Source organism: Dendrobium catenatum, unplaced genomic scaffold (genome assembly GCF_001605985.2).
Source record: "Dendrobium catenatum unplaced genomic scaffold, ASM160598v2 fragScaff_scaffold_738, whole genome shotgun sequence".
NCBI classification, from domain to species: Eukaryota; Viridiplantae; Streptophyta; class Magnoliopsida; order Asparagales; family Orchidaceae; genus Dendrobium; species Dendrobium catenatum.
In genome coordinates, this window is record NW_021319200.1 from 2,851 (window position 1) to 11,054 (window position 8,204).

An 8,204-nucleotide genomic window follows, 5' to 3' on the forward strand; every position below is an offset into this window, starting at 1 on the left:
ATTTAAACGTAGATTTTTCAAAGTAGAAGCAAATAATAAAATAAACTTTTTTGTTTTTGATTTTAAAGAAAAACAAATATTTGTTCTTTTGTTTTTCAAATTTGTATTTTTTCTCTTTTTGAGCAAAAACTAAATTCAATGCACTCTCAATATTTTCGTGTCACAAAGATGTCAATTCTCAACTCAGATTTGCAAAAAAATAAACGTACGAGAAAAGAAAATGCAAAAAATAAAGTGCTGAAAGAAACAAGAATAAACACACTTGAAATTTATAGTGTTTTGTTCAACATTTATTTACATTCACTCCCCAGAGTCCTCTCAAGATATTGTAATAAAATTCTTTAATGTCTTTTCTTCAGCGCCCACAATAAGATAGAGAAACCCTTATAAGAATTACTTTCACCTTTCCCAGTGCAACGGAGTAGCCGAATCCTTTCACATTCCACAATGCGAATGAGTTGCCGGTGGCCCTTGACAAGAAGAGGTTCTTCCAAGAGTTTCCCTCAAGAAAAACTTTGACTCATGGAGGAAGAAGATGGATGTTAGCCTGAGCAACCATATGTAGATTCTCTCTCACACTCCCTTGATCCCACAAAGCTATTTTCCCTCTCACCACTTCACCTCTCTCTCCCCCTTTTGATCAAAGCCCACTCTTTAAACCCTTACTCATAGAAGACTTGCCTCTTGCCCTTCAAAGACTCTCTTACGAAATAAGAGATGATTAAATAGTAGGTGTAAGGATATCCTAATTTTTAATTTAGCCATCTGCGTTTGTATAATATGATATAAAGATCGTACAATATGATTAGTTCAGTTCTTCCTTTCAGCACTGTACGATTAATGTTGGCATGTATGTTCACTTCAAAAAATTTCACTGATCGTCTATTACAATCTTAGGGTTTTATAGTACGATTAATACAATCAAATTATAAGTCGTCTGGGACGAACTTCTAGACGACAAAGATTGTCTTTGTGGGTCGTACAGTACGATCATAATCATATTGTACAATCTTAACATTTAATTGCCTCATATTCCATTTCTTAATCACAGGGATTAAATTAGGAAATATTTTAATTAAATCATACAATATTATTATAATCGTATGGGACGATTAATCCAACAATTCAAATTTTAAAAAGCTGCCTAAAATTAAATGGGGGAACATATTTTTTTATTTTAATTGATTGTCTTGTACGATTTAAATCGTACAGTATGATTAGTTCTTTTTTATTTTTATTTTCATTTTTATAATTTAGATGTTTATATTAGTTTCTGATTGAACTGATTGCACAATACGATCTTGATTGTCCAGTACAATCATCAGAAAAATTAAAACTTTTTGTTTCACTCCCCTCATGCGTGTGTGCACGATTATTAAATTAACATATACCTATTTATATTTATTGACTCAAGAAAATAAAAAGAACATACTTTTTTATAAATCAAACATATGCTACTAGCCTTGAGTTCTGATTCTTTGACGGTGTTTGGTGTATGCTAAACATGAAATGTTAGTACACACAGAAAACATATGCAATAATAAAACATATGAGAGATAAGATACAATTCAATAATGTTTGATATCATCATGTGTGCTTGGGGAGAGGTTTTCAGAATGTTGATCATTATTTTTCCTGTTAATTTGAGCAAGCATACTAGTCACTCAATTCAATAATGTTTAATCATTTAGAATTATGTTGTACTTACTAGCTTGCTTATGATACACGCATTCACAATTTTTATTTTAGTTTACTTACATATATAATGCTTAAACTTATTTTCCTAATATACTAAGGAATATATATTTTGAATCTTTCTAATGATGTTCCTGTCTATTATATATCGACGGTGGTGGCTAGGATCGAGTGGTGGTGGTGACCGGCAACATGAGGGGGAGGTGGCGGCTAGCGTTGATTGTGGTGGCCAATGGTGCTCAAACGAGCTTATTTGTGGTATAAGTGATTTTTGCTCAAAATTAGATGAATTTAGCTTACATAAAAATGAACTAAAATGGACTATATATTTAATTTTACTTTGTATTTCTTTTTCATCCAATTAAATATCAATATTATAAAAACTTCTAAATTTAAATTATCGTTTATTTCCATTTTATTTTTCAACCAAATAACCTCTAAAGTAAAATCCTTAATTTTATTTTTTAATGATATTTTGTGATCATTAGGTTGAAAATTCTATCACAGCATATTAGAGTTTGCCAACTAGGGGTCAAGACAGGTTACTATAAAACGATCACGGTTGCACGGGCAGCGCGTCACGTCCTCGTAAGCCATAGCAACAGGGATCTCGGCGGCCGCAGTCTGCATACCGTCGAGGGCAATGGGTCAGCTTTGAATCTAAATACTATTTCATTATGCGATATCTTTGATGTTGGGATTCAATTACGTTGTTTACAAATTTTCTCTTTATGTCTGAGATTTGGGTTTTTTTATTTTTGATGACTTGCATGGAAGGTTCACGGATCCCTGACGCATGCAGGGAAGGTTAGCGGACAGACACCGAAGGTAGCCAAGCAAGACAAAAAGAAGAAGTCGAGGGAAAGGGCTTATAAGAGCATGCAATACAATCGGCGGTTCGTTACCGCAGTGGTTGGCTTCGGGAAGAAGAGAGGGCCTAACTCATCAGAGAAATAGAAGACTCAGTAATTCTGTTTATTATCCTCTGTCTTCAAAATCTTTGCTTCTTTAGGGATGTTGCATATTTTCATGCTTCATGAGTCAATGTTTTGCAGTATGGAGTGCATGCTCTACTAGAATATGGAAAGCCTAGCTGAAAATTCTTTCTCTTTAAGCCAGGTAAATCTGCTTTTGCAGTCCTCCTTAGATGTCTTTCTTCTAGAGTTTAATCTTATTGAGTTGTATGCTTCCTATGATTTTCTTTCCAAATTGGGAATTGTTCTATATCGATTTCTGCTTTATGACTAGATGTCTAGAGTCAAACAAAGTGCCTAGGAGAGTACTGGATTCTGTCCTAAGTGTGTCAAAATGCACTGTTTTTGTTTATTTGAAAATTCACTATTTTTTGTCTCAGGAGTTTTAAGATGACATGGCTATTTCTTTAAAAGTGTCATAAGCTAAAGTTTTAGCATGTGATATCCAACCTCGATGAACTTACTTATCTACTGCTATATTATTGAGCTTCTTTAACATTGCATTGAAATAATACCATTCTTTAAAATGCAGTAAATAAGTGAGAATTGAGTGTATATTTTACAAAAGTGAAGCTGTCAGCGAATTGATGGAATATTTATGCCATTTTTTGCTATTTCATGCTTGTTTGATTTTTCTATCCATTATGATGTCTACTTCTTATCTGCTATGAAAATTGATTCCAACAAGCTACCCCTTAAATAAAGTATTAGCTGTATTCCTTCCTGGGTTGTTAAGGGTGATTGTATATGAAGCAGGGTGCATTTTTAGCAAGGAATTTATGTGCATTGTATGTTCGGAATGTTATAGGGCTTCGACACAATAGTTATATATTCCCATTTCAAACTAGATCATGGGATCAAAATTGGAAATGCTCTCTCTATTATGCAATAAACTTGATATCTTGATTATCGTATGAGGATGAAAAGATTGGATCATTGGATATTTACTATCTATTTTTCAAGATGTATTTGATGAACAGTCTATTGAGAAGCAATGTCAAGAAAAATAAATAAGGCTTGTCACATTGAAAAGAAGGGTGATATGATAATATGGGATGCTTTTATGATTTATGCATTATTAATTTAATGTTTAAGTTATTATTTACAAATCTAACTTTCTGGTTGATGTAAGAAATATGCTTTTGTAGACAGCATGCTGATTCAAGATAGCCGCATAGCAATTTAAAATTAATGAATTCATTCTTGTCCAAGAAAATTAAAGTTCCTTTTTCTTAGAAGCTAAGTTTTGAGAAGTCATCCTTATATCCTTTTGATGGCTAGTTGGTGATAAGGAAAACTGATACATGTTCTCACTTATGCATAAGTCGGCTCCCTTATTGTATGGCTGCTCCACTTTTTCTGTCATTCCCAATACTTCGTAAGGATCACCGTCTAATTACTGCGGAGCATCAAGTCCATTGATCTCTAACCAACTGCTTCTTATATACGAGTGTAATGGCCACTGAAAGTGTAGAGATAATGAACAGTAAAGTGAGGCAATCCGTTTCATTACTTTGTTGTCTCTTTCTTTCTGTTTTGTTCATTTACTGCAGGTATTGCGAATCAATTCAACATGGTATCAGAGCTGTAGGTTCTTCTTCTCCTGCTATGGACACTTCGACAACTTCCTGCCTCATATTAGTCTTTTAAGGATGTTATTCACAATCAGCTGCAGCCTATCTCACTTGATGATTTTTATGCTCTGCTCTGTTGTGAAGAACTTCACATTTCATCTGATTCGGGATGAGAGGTATCTGCAACTCCCACTACAGATTCCAACTATGCTTTAACTGCAACTCGCGGATCCTATCATGGCAGAGCATCTAACTATCGTGGTCGTTCTTCTGGTCGTAGCTATGCCCGATCCACACTAGGACGATCACAGTCTACTCGGGGTGGCCGCCGACCTCGCCCTCCTATAGACTGCCAGATTTGTGGGAAACCAGGCCATTCTACTATAGCGTGCTGGCATAAACATGATTCTGCTTACAATACAACACCACAGACATATGTTACAATTGATACCACTCAAGCCGCTGATTGGTTTCTGGATTCAGGGGCTACACAGCACCTCACTACTAATCCAGCTCATCTACAAAACATACAACTATATCAAGGATCATCTAAAGTTCAAGTAGGTAATGGGCAACAACTTTCTATTGCTAATACAGGCCAAGGGTTGCTTCCCACACTGCATTGTAAGCTGCATTTATCCAAAATTCTGCATGTACCAAATTTGTCTCACAATCTACTTTCTATACACAAGCTTACTAATGATAATTCCTATTTTGTGCTGCTTGATGCTCATGGATTTGCAATCAAGGATTCTCGGACCAACAAGCTACTTCTCCGGGACCCAATCATCTTGGACTCTACCAATTAAGCTTTCTCACACTCAAGCTTCTCTGGTTCTGTCTACTTCCATAATTGCGTTCGTTGCACTTCCAACGTCCAAGTCTCTTTGGCATCAATGGCTTGGTCATCCATCTATCTCCACTCAACATCTTCTATCTCATGTGTTGCCGTTTAGTATTAGTACTAGGTCTGAATCTATTCCGTGTAATGTGTGTGCTAAAGCTAAATGTACTAGACTTTCTTTTTTGTTATCTAGCTTTATGTCAAAACAATGTTTAGAACTTATTCACAGTGATGTATGGGGTCCTTCCCCAACTTTATCAATGCAATTTTATCGTTTCTATGTTACCTTTATTGATGACTATAGCCGATATACTTGGGTGTACCCTCTTCATCACAATTTTGATGTATTTTCCAAGTTTCTATAATTTCAACAATTTGTGGAAAAACAATTTCAGAACTCCATAAAAACACTCCGCATCAATGGAGGGGTGAATATATAAATAAACAATTTCAAACTCATCTTCTTAAGTGTGGTATCACTCATCAAGTGTCTTGCCCATATACCCCTCAACAAAATGGAATTGCTGAACAGAAAAATCGTCGTCTCCTTGAAACTATAAGAGCATTACTCTTTAATGCCAATGTATCTTTCAAATTTTGGGTTGATACTCTCTTTACTGCAGTCTACTTAATAAATCATTTTCCCTCCCCTACCACTAATCACATTTCACCATATGAACTATTATACAATCAGTGTCCAAATTATGTTCATCTTTGTGTATTTGGATGTCTTTTCTATCCCTGGTTTCCTACTCATCTATCACACAAGCTTGCTCCTCGCTCCACTCCTTGCATTTTTCTTGGTTATGCATCACAATCTAAAGGGTACAAATGCCTAGACTGGTGCTAAAAACAAGGTTTACATTTCTATACATGTTCATTTTCATGAAAATACTTTCCCTCTCCGCACTGCTTCCACTAACATTCCCACTACATAAAATATTTCCTCTTCTACAGAATCTAGTTCCAAACTTATACCATCAACACTTGTACCTATCTCAACCTTTATGCCAACTTCTACAATAAATTCTCCACCAAATTCAGCAATCTCCACATCACCTGCATCTTCTTCTATACATTACACTACACATTCTACTCCTAATCCTACTTCCTCAACAACTGCTGCTCCTTCCACTGGCCAACCTGCTTGCCTCATACCTCCCAAGCATTCCATGATTACAAGAGCACAAACAGGACATCTCAAATCGAGACAAATTCTTGACCTGCAAACTGGTGTTATACCCACTAATCCCACGGGATTTGTTCAAGGTAATCAGCATCCTGCTTGGCGTGAAGCAATGAGCACTGAATTTGAAGCTCTTTAGAAGCAAGGAACATGGGTACTTGTTCCATCAACTTCTAATATCAATATTTTGGGCTCAAAATGGTTATTCAAAACAAAATTCAATGCCAATGGCACCATAGCTCGGTACGTCTTGTGGCGCAAGGATTCAAGCAAGAGTATGGATTGGACTGCCTTGAAACTTTTAGTCTTGTAGCCAAATTCCCTACCATTAGCATTCTTTTGACCGTTGCAGTCACAATTAATTGGCCAATCCTATAACTAGATGTCTCTAATGCTTTTCTGCATGGCTCTCTTCAGGAAGTTGTCTATATGAAGCAACCACCGGGTTTAATTGACAAACAATTTCCCAATCATGTTTGTCTCTTAAAAAAGGCAATTTATGGTCTTAAACAGGCACCCGTCAATGGTTCTCGACATTTTCATCCTATCTAATTCAGTATGGATTTCGGTCCAGCTCTGCTGACCCGTCTCTGCTCCTGTTTCACCACAATTCAGTACAACTTTATATCTTGGTGTATGTTGATGATATTCTTCTTACGGAAAATTCTTCTACAGAATTTGACAAATTTCTCTCTGCGTTACACTCCTTCTTCTCCATGCAAAATTTGGGACGTGTAAGTCACTTTCTTGGCTTACAGGTCACATATACACCCACTGTGCTTTATCTGGCACAATCCCAAAATGCTACAGATATTCTACATAAAGTAGCTACGGTGGATTGCAAACCTGTAGGCACACCTCTACCGACCAAATTTTTGCATATTGGTGAATCTGATTGTGCCTATGAACGACCTGAACACTATAGACAAATCACTGGAGTGCTCCAATATTTGACGATCACTCGTCCTGATCTTCTCTATGATGTGAATTTTCTATGTCAACATATGCACCTTCCACTTCAGTCTCATTATACTCTTCTCAAACGTGTTCTTCGGTACGTGAAAGGCACACTATCACTTGGATTTCCAATTCAACCTTCCTCACTTCTGTTGACCGGCTTTGCTGATTTGTATTGGGTTGCGGATCATCTTGATAGTCATTCAATCACGAGCTACTGTGCATTTTTGGGTCACAATCTCATTTCCTGGACAGTTAAAAAGCAATCATCTGTTGCTCGGTCTTCCACCGAAGCCGAGTATCGTGCCTTATCTACAGCTGTCTGTGATCTACTTTGGCTACGTCGGCTTCTAGCTGAGTTTCAAACTACCCAGATTGCACCCACTAAACTCTATTATGACAAAGTCTCTGCTCTTGCTTTGGCTACTAATCCTATTTTTCATGCTAGAACTAAGCATATACAGGTTGATGCTCATTTTATCAGAGATTGCATTCAGTCACAGTTCATTTCAGTACATCATATTTGCTCCCAAGATCAACCTGCTGATCTTTTTATTAAATATCTCAGTTCTACTCATTATTCTCAGTTATGACACAAGATAACAATACAACTTCCTATTGTTACCTTGAGGGAGGCTGATAAGGAAAACTGATATATGTTCTCACTTATGCATAAGTCGGCTCCCTTATTGTATGGTTGCTCCACTCTCTCTGTCATTCCCAGTACTTTGTAAGGATCACCATCTGATTACTGCTGGAGCATCAAGGCCATTGATCTCTAACCAATTGCTTCTTATATACGAGTGTAATGGCCACTGAAAGTGTAGAGAAGATGAACATTAAAGTGAGGCAATCCATTTCATTACATTGTTGATTCTCTTGCTTTCTATTTTGTTCATTTACTGCAGGTATTATGAATCAATTCAACAGTTGTGAGCTTTATTGATGGAGATTTTGTACCTTCTAGTTATTAT